The sequence below is a fragment of the Papio anubis genome, chromosome 16 (assembly GCF_008728515.1).
Source record: "Papio anubis isolate 15944 chromosome 16, Panubis1.0, whole genome shotgun sequence".
NCBI lineage: Eukaryota > Metazoa > Chordata > Mammalia > Primates > Cercopithecidae > Papio > Papio anubis.
This window is the reverse complement of record NC_044991.1, coordinates 71,869,374-71,884,888: the sequence shown is the minus strand read 5'-3', so window position 1 is coordinate 71,884,888 and position 15,515 is coordinate 71,869,374. Positions and strand designations below refer to the sequence as shown.

General features: G+C 45.9%; 1 long non-coding RNA gene and 1 other non-coding gene across 2 annotated transcripts; one reads left to right on the top strand and one right to left on the bottom strand.

The window, feature by feature from the left end:
* Nucleotides 1-2,003: 2,003 nt before the first annotated feature.
* LOC116270858 lies at nt 2,004-2,109 on the bottom strand. Its single transcript, XR_004179164.1, has one exon. It is a non-coding gene; the product is annotated as a U6 spliceosomal RNA (small nuclear RNA).
* Nucleotides 2,110-8,486: 6,377 nt separating this feature from the next.
* On the top strand, nt 8,487-14,530 carry LOC108580600. The gene is made up of 2 exons (XR_001891840.3): nt 8,487-10,071; nt 13,919-14,530. It is a non-coding gene; the product is annotated as an uncharacterized LOC108580600 (long non-coding RNA).
* Nucleotides 14,531-15,515: the final 985 nt, after the last annotated feature.

Genomic DNA, 15,515 nt, shown 5'->3' with positions numbered 1-15,515 from the left:
CTACTAAAAATTCAAAAGTTACCCTGACGTGGTGGCGCATGCCAGCAATCCCAGCTACTCAGGAGGCTGAGGCAGGAGAATCGCTTTAACCTGGGAGGCGGAGGTTGCAGTGAGCCGAGATCACGCCACTGCACTCCAGCCTGGGTGGAACGAGACTCCATCTCAAAAAATAATAATAATAAAATAAAATAACTGTATGAATATCTAGTTCAAAAGAGAAAACTGATTCTACTTTTGCATCAGTGCATTATAAATATGAAGGCTAATTTTAATAAAGCCTTATAAATCATCTAATCTCAATCAGCTTTGACCATACAAGATAATATTTCCCTAAACCTTTTATAACCTCTTACAATTTTTCCATTCCTCTTTCTTTTCCCAGCTTTCTATAGCCATTCAGTTAATCTATTTTATTCTTTCCTTCTTTTATCCCAATTTGATACAGCCTTTAAATAACCCCTAAACTAGGCAAAATCACTTACTCTTTAACAAAAACCACATACTTATGTCTTTCTTATGGTCTTCCTTCCTAAAAATGCATCTTCCTTTCCTTACATATTCTGAATACAGAATTGTCTTCCTTCTGGTCTCCAGTGTCAGTTACCATATATTAGTCAGACTTTTAAATCTTAGTAATCTCAATTTATACTAAAAATCTAAGAAGTAATTTTTTATTTTTGTTTTTTTTTTTTTAGACAGAGTCTCACTCTGTCACCCAGGCTGGAGTGCAGTGGTACGATCTTGGCTCACTCCAACCTCCACCTCCCAGGTTCAAGTGATTCTTCTGCCTCAGCCTCACAAGTAGCTGGGACTACAGGCACACACCACCACGCTCGGCTAATTTTTTGTATTTTCAGTAGAGACAGAGTTTCACCATGTTGGCCAGGCTGGTGAACTCCTGACCTCAGGTGATCTGCCCGCCTCAGGCTCCCAGAGTGCTAGGATTACAGGTGTGAGCCACTGCCCAGTCAGAAGTAATTTTGTCAGTATGTACTATAATTTATGAATACACATTTTACAATATTTGGAAACACAAACTTTCTAATGGAACAATTTTTCAATGTGGAATACGATACTTTTACTAGTGGATCTTAATAGCTCTCCTTTTTTTTTTCTTTTTTTTTTTTTTGAGACAGGGTCTTGCTCTGTTGCCCAAGCTGGAATATGGTGGTGTGATTATAGTTCACTGCAGCCTCAAACTCCTAGGCTTGAGTGATCCTCCTGCCTCAGCCTCTCGAGTAGCTAGGACTACAAGCATGCAGCACCACTCCTGGCTAACTTTTAAACTTTTGTTTTGTAGAGACAAGGGCTCACTATGTTGCTCAGGCTGGTCTCGAACTCCTGGCCTCAAGCAGTCCCATCACCTCAGCTTTCCAAAGTGCTGGGATTACAGGTATGAGCCACTATACCCAGCCTCTAAATATCTTTTGTTTCTCTGAAATAAGAAACCAAAAGTATATGAGCTTAAACTTATATGTAGTAATTAATGTTTTAGCATTATATCTTATTTGGAAATGATCTAGATATTCAATAAATATTCATAGTTTAATTTAGCTTGGCAAAACTCTAAAGTCATAGTTACCAAACAAATTTGAAAAACTTTTTCCCTTTTGTGGCCATCGCCAAAGCAGGAGTAGCCAAAATGAAGTTTGATCCCTTTGTGACTTCTTTCTTTTCATTTTTTGTTTTGTTTGTTTGTTTGTTTTTGAGATAGAGTCTTGCTCTGTCGCCCAAGCAGACTGCAGTGGCACAATCTCAGCTCACTGCAGCCTCCCACCTCCCGGATTCAAGTGATTCTCCTGCTTCAGCCTCCCAAGTAGCTGGGCTTACAAGCGTGCACCACCACGCCCAGCTAATTTTTGCATTTTCAGTAGAGACTGGGTTTCACCATGTTGGCCAGGCTGCTCTCAAACTCCTGACGTCAGCTTCCCAGTGTTGGGATTACAGGTGTGAGCCACCACACCTGGTGTTAATTAATTTTATTAAATAACATATATATATGTATATATTTTTAATGGAACGCTTCAGAATTTACGTGTCATCCTTGCACAGGTGCCATGCTACTAATCTTCTCTGTATCATTCCAATTTCATTTTAATTATTTACTTATTTGTTTATGTATTTATTTTGAGACAGAGTCTCTCTCTGTCACCCAGGCTGGAGTATAGTGGTACAATCTTGTCTCACTGCAACCTCCACTTCCCGGGTTCAAGCAATTCCCTTGCCTCAGCCTCCCAAGTAGCCAGGATTACTGGCATGTGCCACCATACCCAGCTAATTTTTGTATGTTTAGTATAGATGGGTTTTCACCATGTTGGCCAGGCTGGTCTTGAACTCCTGACCTCAGGTGATCCACCCGCCTCAGCCTCCCAAATTGTTGGGATTACAGGCGTGAGCCACCGCGCCCGGCCTTCATTCCAATTTTAGTATGTGTGCTGCCGAAGCGAGTACCTCACTGAATTTTAGACAAGGTAGGAAATTTACATTTCAAAGCACAGAGAAGAAATTTAAGCTTTCCAGAAAGCCGCTTAAGATTTACATTTTTTTTTTCCTTCAGCAAAAAATCATACCAACAAGAAAGGACGCAAACAGAGAGAGGGACTCACCATATCATTAAAAGAGGGGTTTCAGTCACCTGAAAAAAATTCCCCCAAACAAGATCCAAAATAGAAGAAGCAGAAAGGCCCTATTTTAAAAATTACAGTCTGAATACCTGCTTTTAATTAAGTTGACTTTGAACTACAGAGCTCTTAAGAAAATATTTTTATCAGGTTTTAGCCAGGTAAATAACAAACATTCTTGATTTTATTTTTGTTTTTGGCTTTTCCTCTCTGGAATTTACATTAAGAAGAGTTTTGTAGGAGGGGCATATTTGTTTATTAGAGGTCTAGGTAATCACTCTTTTTAGCTGTTTGCCTTTGAAATGTTTTAATTAAATGTGTCCTTTCTTTCTGAATATGTGGTTTCATTAAGCTTAGGAGAGAAGGCTAAACAAAATTCCTATCATAGTCTAAATAGAAACCAAAATTTTAAATCAAAGGTATATGTGCACAAGTTACTCAAAACCAACATAAATAGGTGTGCCTGAGACTAACAACAGGTGCTCATACAGCACCCGGCACAGAGCCCGGTACACAGTAAGCACTCGGTGTTGGCTAGCTGTTCTCATCATCATCATCATCATCATTGTCATCCTCATATCTGTATGGGTGGCTGATTAATCTCTGAGATCGTGGATGCGGAAGACTTTGGAAGTCAAGACATAAAAAGAAACTTTGAAGAAGGCCAGGTTATCCCAGGCCAGGGCAAGATACTAGAGCTGCACTGTAGTACTGCAGAGCTATAATAAAATGGGAAGCAGCAGCCCATGATTTCTGGGGGTGCTGGGGAAGATGAGGACACAAGAGGAAACCACTGATAGCTAGTGATCAGCATGACTAAAGAACCTCCCACAGCCAGAGTTTTGACCCATGAGAGTACAGGATTTGGAGGAGGGGGGCATTCCCCATCCCAGCAGATGTGCAGAGCCAAGGCTCAGGGGACAGCTGTCATCAGGAAGAGGATTCCTGCACTGGTGATAGGTTGAAGGAAATGACTTTATTTGGTCTTGGTCTCTCTGAATAAGGGTCCCAAGATTCCCTGCCCTGTTGTAGCCACATAGCCAGCAACAGTTCCTAATATAACGTGATATTAAACATGTTAAGTTATATATAAGACAATATATTTATTTACATAATAGCATTACATCTTTGTTCATAATTACATACATTAAAATTTACATTTACTGTCATATTTACATTCATATGATACATATCTATAATTATTTCATTCCTACATTGTGGTTGTATACTTTTACGTTAACCTCTTCATGTGACATTGATTTTGTAATGTCATTTTATTTAGAGAGAATAAGAAGATACTTTAGTCTTTTCTCTAGCACCGTTGACTAATGTTTTTTTTGTTTTTGTTTTTGGTTTTTTTTTTGAGACAGAACCTCACTCTGTCACCCAGGCTGGAGTATAGTGGTGCAATCTCGGCTCACTGCAACCTCCACCTTCTGGGTTCAAGCGATTCTCCTGCCTCAGCCTCCCAAGTAGCTGGGACTACAGGTGCGCCTGGCGAATTTTTGTAATTTTAATAGAGACGGGGTTTCACCAAGTTGACCAAGCTGGTCTCAAACTCCTGGTCTCAAATGATCCACCCACCTTGGCCTCTCAAAGTGCTGGGATTACAGGTGTGAGTCACTGCACCTGGCCCCCATTTTTTAAAGACAGGGTCTTGCTCCATTGCCCAGGCAGGACTGCAGTTGTCTGATCTTTGTGCAATGCAGCCTCAAACTCTTGGGCTCAAAGGATCCCCCCATCTCAGCCTCCCAAGTAACCAGGACTACAGGCATGTGTCTCCACACGCAACTAATATTTTAAGATTTTGTAGAGACAGAGTCTCACTATGTTGCCCAGATTGGTCTTGAACTCCTGGCCTCAAGCCACCCTCCCACCTTGGCCTCCCAAAATGCTGGGATTATAGGCATGAGCCACTGTGCCTGGCCCCAAATTTTTTATGGTCAATAGTTAAAGTTTCTTTCAGCTTCACAACTTATTACTGGCACAGTAGCCCCCTCTTATGCAAGGTTTTGCTTCCTGAGGTTTCAGTTGCCCATAATCAACCATAGTCTGACAATATTAAATGAAAAATTCCAGAAACAATTCATTAAGTTCTACATTGTATGCTGTTCTGAGTAGCGTGATGGAATTTGGTGCTGTCCCACTCCACCCCACCCTGTCCCCCCAGGGTGTGAACTGTCCCTTTGTCCAGCATCTTCACTACCTGCCCGTTAGCCAACTTAGTAGTTGTCTTGGCTACTGGATCAAAAAAACATAGTCTAAATAGAATTCCTTACTATCTACAGTTTCAGGCACCCATTGAGGGTCTTGAAATGTATCCCTCGAGGATAAGGGGGTACTATTGGAAGGTCATACAATTCTAGGATTGTTGTCAAATTTAGAAGAACCTCTATCAAGTTTCTTTCATATCAGGGCTGTAAGATTTCCGGACTTGTTATGTTTCCTTGATTATTAATCTTAAAATTTTTTTGAACTGATGCTATTTATTATATCCTTTTTGTAGTGGTGTATTTTGACTTTTGTTATTTTCATCAATGTCATTATTCCGTGACAACTTCTCCTTAGCTAGATCCCCCAAAATGCCAGAACCACCGGGGCAATACCCAAAAGGAAGGGAAGTGTAGCAGAGAGGGAAGTTGGAGTGGAAAGCGGTAGCATTCTTAATAAATTATAGTTAAAACATCTTACATTGGCAAATTCTACTAAAGCATGTGATCCTGAGAGTGCGTGACTTGGCCCCTCCCAGGCCCCTGGAAGGCCCCTGGCAAGTGAGTGGCTCTAAGGCTTAAGCTGTGACTTTCACAGTAAGTTTGCTAAATCCATTTCTGCCTCTCCCCAGCATGATGGGCAGATTTTGTCCACCTCCACTTAAGCGTTGTTTTTTACAGGAAGCCTCCAGAAAAAGCTAGTTGTGCCTACCTCCACCCCATTATCTGCATCGTGAGGCTGGAGGCCATGACTATCTAGTTCCTTCTGTATCCTCAGTAGACTGAACAGTGCCTGGTACATAGTAGAATCTTAGGCTCAGAGGGCTGAAGTGAGCTGCCAGGGTCATGCAGATAGGAACCGCCAGAACTCAGGATCAGCCAGAATGAATGAATGAATGAATGAATGAATGAATGAACGAACGAATGAACTCTAGCTTCCCAGGCTCAGCCAGGGAAACCTCGTTTCTTTTCTTTTCTTTTTTTGAGACAGAGTCTCCCTCTGTCACCCACGCTAGAATGCAGTGATGCGATCTCAGCTGATTGCAATCTCCACCTTCCAGGTTCAAGCAATTCTGCTGCCTCAGCCTCCCAAGTAGCTGGGACTACAGGCGTGCTTCACCACTCCTCGCTAATTTTTGTATTTTTAGTAGAGACAGGGTTTCACCATGTTGGCCCGGCTGGTCTGGAACTCCTGACCTCAAGTGATCCGCCTGCCTCGGCCTCCCAAAGTGCTGGGATTACAGGCATGAGCCACCGTGCCTGGCCAGAAACCTCATTTCTTACCAGAGCCCTCGATGGCCTGCTTCCTGTCCTCCATCCTGGAAGACTGACCTGGAACCCCAGGAGGCGGTCTGAGCCCTGAGGCAGAGATCTCTCACCTGGAAAATGGGTCTAATGACTGCGCCTCCCCCGCAGCAGGAGAGGACTGCAGATGGTGCGAGATGAGAGGAAGATCTCTGGCCCTGGAGACAGCATCATCAAGCAATAGCTTCATCTTTGCAAGCTGGGGCCTCCGCAGGAGCTTTCCCCTCCTCTCTCCAGGCCGAGCCTGTCTCAGCGCCCCACCCCCCACCTGCACCCCAGTCCTTTGGAGTCATCTTAAGCTTTTGGCTGATGTTTCTTTGCTGATGTCAACCAAGGTGATTGTTTTGTCCTCGTAAAGTAACTCTTGAACATACAGGCACTTCTCCCTCCCTCCTCTTGCTTTGAAGGGCAGGTTGGCACCTGACACCATGGGCAGGATAAGGGCCAGCCCTGTACCCATGAGGTCAGAAGGCAGCTGCCCCTGACCATGTGGGTTTCTCTTAGAGGGGCCAGGTCTTCCTAACCATGTGTCCCCAGCACCTAACCCGCGGCCCAGCCCAGGGTCACACTCAGTAAATGCTGGCTGAGAATTAAGGGGGAACTTTCTGCTTCCCCTCAACACCTTCCTTCCTTCCTTCCTTCCTTCCTTCCTTCCTTCCTTCCTTCCTTCCTTCCTTCCTTCCTTCCTTCCTTCCTTCCTTCCTTCCTTCCTCCCTCCCTCCCTCCCTCCCTCCCTTCCTTCCTTCCTTCTTTTTTGTTTGCTTTTTGTTTTTGTTTTCCCAAGCTGGAGTGCAGTGGTATGATCTCGACTCATTACAACCTCCGCCTCCCCAGTTTGAGTGATTCTCCTGCTTCAGCCTCCCAAGTAGTGGGATTACAGGTGCCCGCCACCACGTCTGGCTAATTTTTATATTTCTAGTAGAGACGGGGTTTTGCCATGCTGGCCAGGCTGGTCTCGAACTGTTGACCTCAAGTGATCCACCCGCCTTAGCCTCCCAAAGTGCTGGAATTACAGGCATGAGCCACCGCACCTGGCACCAACGCTTTTCTGCAAGTGCTACAGTGTCTGCCACAGAGACATCTGTGCACGCCCAGGGGCGGCTGAGGGGCCATAAGCCTCCTTTGACTCCATTATCTTGCCTGTGCAGGCCAGATGACTGCCTGAACCCACAACAGCTTTGCCAGAAGAGGGGCTCACTCATCACTTCCACACAACCTGTGCCCCTCCCTCACTGGGACCAGCTGGGGTGGAAGGGGTGGGGGTCAGGCTGGGGAAGGCTCCTGGAAATTGCATTTGCAACCTACCCCTCCCCTGCCAACCTCTACTGCCACACTGAAAGGAACAGGGAGACATCACTAAATTGAGGACCTAGGTAGAGAGAGAAGAGAGTGTCCTGTCAGTCTTCAAAGTTTATTCAGAGCTCTTGATACAGGAAGACCCTGCTAGAAAACTCCAAGAGCCCAGGAGGGCCTTGAGCATAAAAGCTCAGAGTTGTCCTCAAGAAGCAACTGTATGGCAGTTATATCAGATGCACATTCAACAATAATCACAGCAAACCCTTACACAGATCTACAAGCCCTTATCCACACTTCAGAGATCCCAACGTTTCTGAACAAAATAATTTAAGTGTAACACCAAAATTCATTCGGTAGCAAAAACCTAACCTGAACAGATGTATGAATACTCATATGTTGTTTTCTTCAGAAATATTAACGTGTTTCATTATGGGATGCTAAGCCAGATCCCACTACCCACTAGTGTGTTATATAAGTCATGTGCTTTCCAAAACCCCAGAACTCCCTAAATTCCAAAATGCATCAGGATCCTGAGACACTGGAGTTTCAGTTAAGTTGTGACCTGTGTAGCTTCCTCCATGACAGGCACTGTTCTAACTGCTCTCCATCTATTAACTCACTCAATCCTTACAATGACCTGACAGAGTAGAACTTACTATTACTCTTCTAACTTTATAGATAAGGAAACTGAGGCAGAGAGAGGTGAAGTGACTTGCCCAAACACATACAGCTAATGAATGCTGTAGCTGAAACTTCCAGAGCCCAGTTCCAGAGCCCATTCTCTGAACAATTCTACCATCTATTTCCCCTAAAAGGACTGGTGTGGCCGGGTGTGGTGGCTCACACCTGTAATCCCAGCACTTTGGGAGGCTGAGGTGGGTGGATCACCTTATGTCAGAAGTTTGAGACCATCCTAGCCAGCATGGTGAAACCCCATCTCTATTAAAAATACAAAAATTAGCTGGGCATGGTGGTGGGCACCTGTAATCTCAGCTACTCAGGAGGCTGAGGCAGGAGAATTGCTGGAACCCGGGAGGCAGAGGTTGCAAGTGAGCCAAGACTGTGCCATTGCACTCCAGCCTGGACCAACAACAGCAAGAATCTGTATTAAAAAAAAAAAAAATGGATGGTGGGGTGGGCATGGAGGTTGAGGGGTGTGGTAAACAGCAGGAGATAACCAATTTATGTTGTGTGTGTGCTATGGTTTGGATGTGGTTTGTCTCCTCCAAAATGCATGTAGAAACTTGGTCCCCAATGTAATGGTATTGGGAAGTGCAGCTTTTAAGAGGGGATTAGGTCATTAGGAGGGATTAATGCCTTTCTTACAGGAGTGGGTTAATTCTCACAGGAGTGGGTGAGTTATTGAGAGCAGTTCATTACAAAAATGAGTTTGGCTTCCTTGGCTTTGTCTTGCTTCCTCTCACCCTACGATACCTTCTGCCATGTTACAACACAGCACGAGGCCCTCACCAGAAGCTGACCAGATGCAGCCACCCTGTCTTGGACTTCCCAGCCTCCAGGACTGTAAGAAACAAACCCCTTTTCTTTGTAAATTACCCAGTCTCATGGGTTCTATGATAGCAACAGAAAGTGGACAAATCGTGTAACATGCGCACGCCCAGGAGGGTGTGTGAGAGGTAATCCTGTTGTTACGGTTGTTCTGTAGGGTGGACAACCATTGGGAATTTCCCTGGGACTGTTTTGGTTTTAGCACTGAAAACTCTGTATTTCAATAAACTCCCCAGACCTGGTAAACCGGGATGATTGATCACCCTAGTTCTTGGCCTCTTTTCCTATGAGCAACATGAGGATCATGACCCACTGAGGAAGATTCTAGGATCTGAAGATGCTCATTATCTATATAACATAGCTTCTTAACCCAAACCAGGATCTCCAGCAGGCACTTACTCAAGATACAGGGAAGAAGCCCTGGAGGAAACGCTGGCTGTATCAGATTCAGTGAGGGATAATGCCTCTGTCTCCGCTTGGCATCTTCCTAAGAGGTTTCCAAGGACAAATGTGACTCTATCAGGTTTTTGCCTTGAGTGTTGATGCTGGCCTCCATTGTATATACAGTGGGAATATACGCGATATTCTAATTTAGAAATGCCTGACTCTCATCCCCAGCTTTGAATTTTAACTCCTCAAAGCCCAAAGTGACTTCTCAGGAATGACCCACACCATGAGCTCATATCTATCTTCCTGAGGCCTGCCCAGACCTGTCGAAGTACAGAGAAGAAGGCAAGGCCTCTGCTCTTGAGAAGTAGGTATGGGCTATGGAGGCAGGAAAGAACTATGCCCCAGGCTCAGAGAGTGGGGAAGAGAATCCTGTGTGCTGAGGGCTCCCATGGACTCCTGGAGCGGGATGAAGAAGGAATGAGGGGAGGACGGGGTACCATACAATCCTCCTGAGGGCTGAGGATTTCCCCAGTCAAGAACTGAGGCTGGAGACTGCTGTTTAAACATAGCAGGTTGAACACACTTATTTCTCCCCATGGTTCTCTGAAATTCCAAGAAAATGACACAGGGATTTTTTTTTTTTTAAATGCACATCTATCTTCTGGGACAAAGAAAACATATGAGGAAGAAAATAGCAGATGAGAAGAATCAACCAAATTCTGGAAGCTAGAAGGCAGATGGTGAGTGGGGACTGACAAGAAACCAGGAAGCTGAAACCTAGCTGTTCACGGGGAGCCATTAGGACAAAGCAAATCACAGAATCTCGGAGAGGCTCAGGGATTGGACAGACCAGAAATCTCTGAAGACCATGTGGTGTGGGATAGGGCAGAAGACAGAAGGGTGGATTGGTTATCAATCTGGGGGACAACTGGATGTCTAGGTCTCCTACCCCAGCTGGCACAAGCAATTATGACCCCACCCCACAATAACAGGAGGCCCACCCACTGGATAGGCTGGGTGAAAAGAATAATCTGAGATGATGTTTGCTATGGTTTGAGTGTGTGCCCCAACAAACGTGTGTTAGAAACTTAATCCCCACTTTGGGAGGCCGAGGCGGGCGGATCATGAGGTCAGGAGATTGAGACCATCCTGGCTAACACGGTGAAACCCCATCTCTACTAAAAAAAATACCAAAAATTAGCTGGGTGTGGTGGCGGGCGCCTGTAGTCCGAGCTACTCGGGAGGCTAAGGCAGGAGAATGGCGTGAACCCGGGAGGCAGAGCTGCAGTGAACCGAGATGGCACCACTGCACTCCAGCCTGGGTGACAGAGCAAGACTCTGTCTCAAAAAAAAAAAAAAGAAACTTAATCCCCAATGAAGCAGTGTTGGCAGGTGGGGCCTTATGGAGGTGTTTAGGTCATGGGGCCTCCATACTCAAGAATGGATTAATGCTAAGTATAAAAAGGCTTAAGGCCATGAGATTGATCTCTTGCTCCCTCTCTTACCCTCTCTGACTCTCTCATCTTCCACCATGGCATGACACAGCAAAAAGCCCTTGAAAGATGCCAGCACCTTGATATTGGGTTTCCCAGCCTCCAGAACCATGAGCCAATACATTTCTGTTCCATAAAAATTACCCAGTTTCAGGTGTTCTGCTATAGCAGCACAAAATGAACTAACACAATGTTGGCACAAGACTCAGTGCTGGGCCTGGCATACAACAGGTCCTTGGTAAGTTGTCAGTATGATTACACTCAGGCCTCTTTCTATCTTGCTCTCTTATTTTCTTCTGGTCAGAAAGAGGCTCAAAGACATATGATATGGACAGCAGAATCTGGCTTCCTGCTAACACTCTTTCCACCTACCCATACACCCTCCTCACCTACCAGGCTATTTAATGTGGCAGAAATGACCACCCTTCCAGTATCTACTATCCTCTTCTTCCCCCCTCCACTGCGTCCTGCACCGCCGAAATGGAGTTTCGCACTGTCACCCAGGCTAGAATGCAGTGGTGTGATCTTGGCTCACTGCAACCTCTGCCTCCCAGGTTCGAGCAATTCTCCTGACTCAGCCTCCCAAGCAGATGCGATTACAGGTATGTACCCCTGTGCCTGGCTAATTTTTGTGTTTTTAGTAGAGACAGGGTTTTACCATGTTGGCCAGGCTGGTCTCGAACTCCTGACCTTGTGATCCGCCCATGTCGATCTCCTAAACTGATGGGATTACAGGCGTGAGCCACCGCACCACGCCTACTATCCTCTTCTTTAGTAACAGAATCTCCTTTTTTTTTTTTAGCTGGGTACCTTGCCTTACAGCTGTAAGAGATTTCCTAGTCTCCTTTGTAATTAGGTGTGACCATGTGACTATATAAGCAGAATTTGTTGAGAGAAAAACCAGGTATCTAGATCTTTAAAAGAGAGAAGCACCAGCTGCTGCTTCCCTTCCTCAGCCCTGCTCTCTTGACTGCAGATGTGAAGACCGGTGCTCCAGCAGCCATACTGCACAATGAGGATAGGGACTGGATGCTAGGGATGGCAGAGCAGAGGGATGGAAGGAGCCATCTTCACAGAGTTGTCACATCAGTGGCATTGCCTGCCTCTGGTTTTTTAATCTGTTTTTACACAACAGAGAAATAAACTTCTGTCTTTTTTCAGCCATTATTATTTGGGGGTTTTCTGTTGTGTGCAACTGATCTTAATCCTGTCTGATAAATGTGAGTGAAAATGCAACCTCTCCCTTGTCCTATTTCTTACTCAGAGATCTTAGAAGATCAGAATCAGCAGGGACCTTGGCTGTGTGGGGCAAAATCTGGCCCACAGATGTTTTCTTTGGCTTGTACAAAGTTTTAAACATTAGGACACATTTGAATACAGTTTAAACATTAAAAGCGCTGGGCGCGGTGGCTCAAGCCTGTAATCCCAGCACTTTGGGAGGCCGAGACGGGCGGATCACGAGGTCAGGAGATCGAGACCATCCTGGCTAACACAGTGAAACCCCGTCTCTACTAAAAAAAAATACAAAAAAAAAACTTAGCTGGGCAAGGTGGCAGGCGCCTGTAGTCCCAGCTACTCGGGAGGCTGAGGCAGGAGAATGGCGTGAACCCGGGAGGCGGAGCTTGCAGTGAGCTGAGAGCCGGCCACTGCACTCCAGCCTGGGTGACAGAGCGAGACTCCGTCTCAAAAAAAAAAAAAATAAATAAATAAATAAATAAACATTAAAAGAGGAGTCGCTGGCTTTTTTGGATGCTTGGAGGATCTGGCAACACTGGATTTATGTTTCAGCGCAGCAGCATCTTGATGAGGCATTTGCTTGTTCATTGCCATGATCCCCACCTCTCCTCTTGTGTGAGGATTCTCTTCTCCTCCTCCTATGAACGAGGCGTGTCTATGGTTTATTCTGTTAATTAGTATGTATTGTTATCCCCACTACACAGATGAGAAAATCAAGGCTCAAAACAACTTTCCCAAAGCCACAGAGCTGTAAGTGGTGGAGCTGAGGCTCCTGATCATATACATTTGATCTTGATTTTTATTTATTTATTTGAGACAGAGTCTCCCTCTGTCGCCCAGGCTGGAGTGAAGTGGTGAGATCTTGGCTCACTGCAACCTCTGCCTCCCAAGTACACATGATTGTCCTGCCTCAACCTCCCAAGTAGCTGGTATTAGAGGCACGTGCCACCACACTTGGCTTTTTGTTTTGTTTTGTTGTGTTTTGTTTTAGTAGAGACAGGGTTTCACTATCTTGCCCAGGCTGGTTTTGAACTCCTGGTCTCAAGCGATCCACCCGCCTTGGCCTCCCAAAGTGCTGGATTACAGGCATGAGCCACTGCACCCAGCCCCGATCATCTGTGTTTGAGCTTGAAACTCTTTTTTTTTTTTTTTAACTTTTTTCAAAATGTTTATATTCTATGTGGTTTTTTTTAAAAACTTAATTTTTTTTTGTTTAGATTCTATGTATTTTTTAATATTTCAATATATTTATTTATTTATTTATTTTGAGACCGGGTTATGAGACTGGCTAATTTTTGTATTTTTGGTAGACAGGGCTTCACCATGTTGTTCTGGTCTTGAACTCCTGGGCTCAAGGTGTCCACCTGCCTTGACCTCCCAAAGTTCTGGGATTACAGGTATGAGCCACTGCACCTGGCCTGAGTTTGCAACTCTTGATTTCTCAACTCCTTGCTCAAAGTTTCACAGAGGAAGACACTAGAGCCCAGTGAAGTCTTGCTCTGTCGCCCAGACTGGAGTACAGTGGCTTGATCTCGGCTCACTGTAACCTCCGCCTTCCGGGTTCAAGCGATTCTTATGCCTCAGCCTCCCAAGTAGCTGGGATTACAGGTGCCCGCCACCATGCCCAGCTAATTTTTGTATTTTTAGTAGAGACAGGGTTTCACCATGTTGGCCAGGCTGGTCTCGAACTCCTGACCTCAGGTGATCCACCTGCCTCGGCTTCCCAAAGTCCTAGGATGACAGGCATGACCCAATGTGCCTGGCCTGGAATAGATCTTGAACTAGATTTTTCAGGATGGCTACATGAGAGGTAGAGAGACATTCTCAAACATACACAATCTCTGTTGTCTTCTCACAGGAGTGGCGTGCTGTGTGGATAATGAATGTTGGGGAAGGTGTCTCTCTCCAGCCCCTCTCAAGCTTTCTGTAGTCGCTGGTCCACTCTGTATTGCTGTGAAGACGCTCAAGACCAGCCTGTATCACTCCGGGTCCTGGCAGGACCCAGAAGCCATTCTCAAACTGAGTCATTGAAGAGGGTTTAATATGGGAGTTATTTACAAAGGTGTGGCCTGGTGTAGCTGCCCATATGCCCTTGAAATCACCTCTACATGGCAAGAGCTACTTACTGCCAAAAGAGTCTCTCTCTCGTTGCTGCAAGTATTTTCTAGCCATGCGAGCAAGCTCAGACAGTTACGCTGAACAAACTAAGAGTGCCAGGAAGTTAATGTTCTGGAAGCATTGCCAGAGGGGAGGGGGCAGATAGATTCCTCAGCTTCCTCGCTGGGGACCTCAGTTGGGTTAAGCCCGTGACATATTTGTCATCTCCCAGAGTGCTGCCCAGGGATAGAGCTCTAGATGCTCAGTGGTGGTGGTGACCTGCTCGTGTCAGCTTCTTCCCCTTTCCTGTCTTGTTTCTGCAGCCACATCCTTCCCCTGTTTCCTCTTCCCAAATAAACTACTTGCATTCAAATCTTTGTCTCAGGCTCTGCTTCTGGGGAAACCTGAACCTAGAGAGGAGAGTTTAAGGAAAGCAACAAAGGGTGGCGTGGGACTCTGGGACTGGTAACAAAGGAAACCACTGCCTTTCAAGAAAACGGCAGGAGGCCGGGCGCGGTGGCTCGTGCCTGTAACCCCAACACTTTGGGAGGCCAAGGCGGGTGGATGATTTGAGTTCAGGAGTTCGAGACCAGCCTGGCCAACATGGTGAAACCCCGTCTTTACTAAAAATACAAAAATTAGCCGGGCGTGGTGGTGGGTGCCTGTAATCCCAATTACTCCAGAGGTGGAGGCATGAGAATTGCTTGAACCCGGGAGGTGGAGATTGCAGTGAGCTGAGTTTGCACCACTGCACTGCAGCCTGGGCGACAGGGTGAGACTCTGTCTCAAAATCAATCAATCAGTAAATAAATAAATAGGCAAGAGGGAACCTGGAGAGGGGAGGGTATGGAGAGGAGGGCCAGGAGGACTGTCCGGAGCTGTGGCCTTGGTAGAGAGACACAGTCAGCCCGGTGACTTTGCACTGACGGAAAGGGGGAATGAAAATCCTGACCCCTCTCCTCTCACCTGCTGATCTCCTGCTGGTGCCCCCTGTTGACAAAACCCAACCAGAGCCAGAGGGCAGGAAGGCCCATTGGTGTCACCCACAGCGGTGTGGCTGCTGGAAACAGCAGCAGAGCAGCGTGCAGAAGGGTGGAGAGTGCACCTGCAGTGGCAAACAGAAGAACTGCAGCACGCAGCCCAGCCCTTTGGATATGACCCATTTGGAAAGCAGAATTTTGATAGTCTAGGATCTGGGTAAAGGGTTTTCCAGGTGTCAGGATGGAAGCGACGAAGGTGCAGAGGCTGGAGGGTTGGGCCAGGTAGGAGCAAGCATTCCTGTTATCTACTGCTGTGTGATAATCTCCCCCTAAAACACAATGACTTAAAATGACATCCGTTTTGGCTGGGCACAGTGG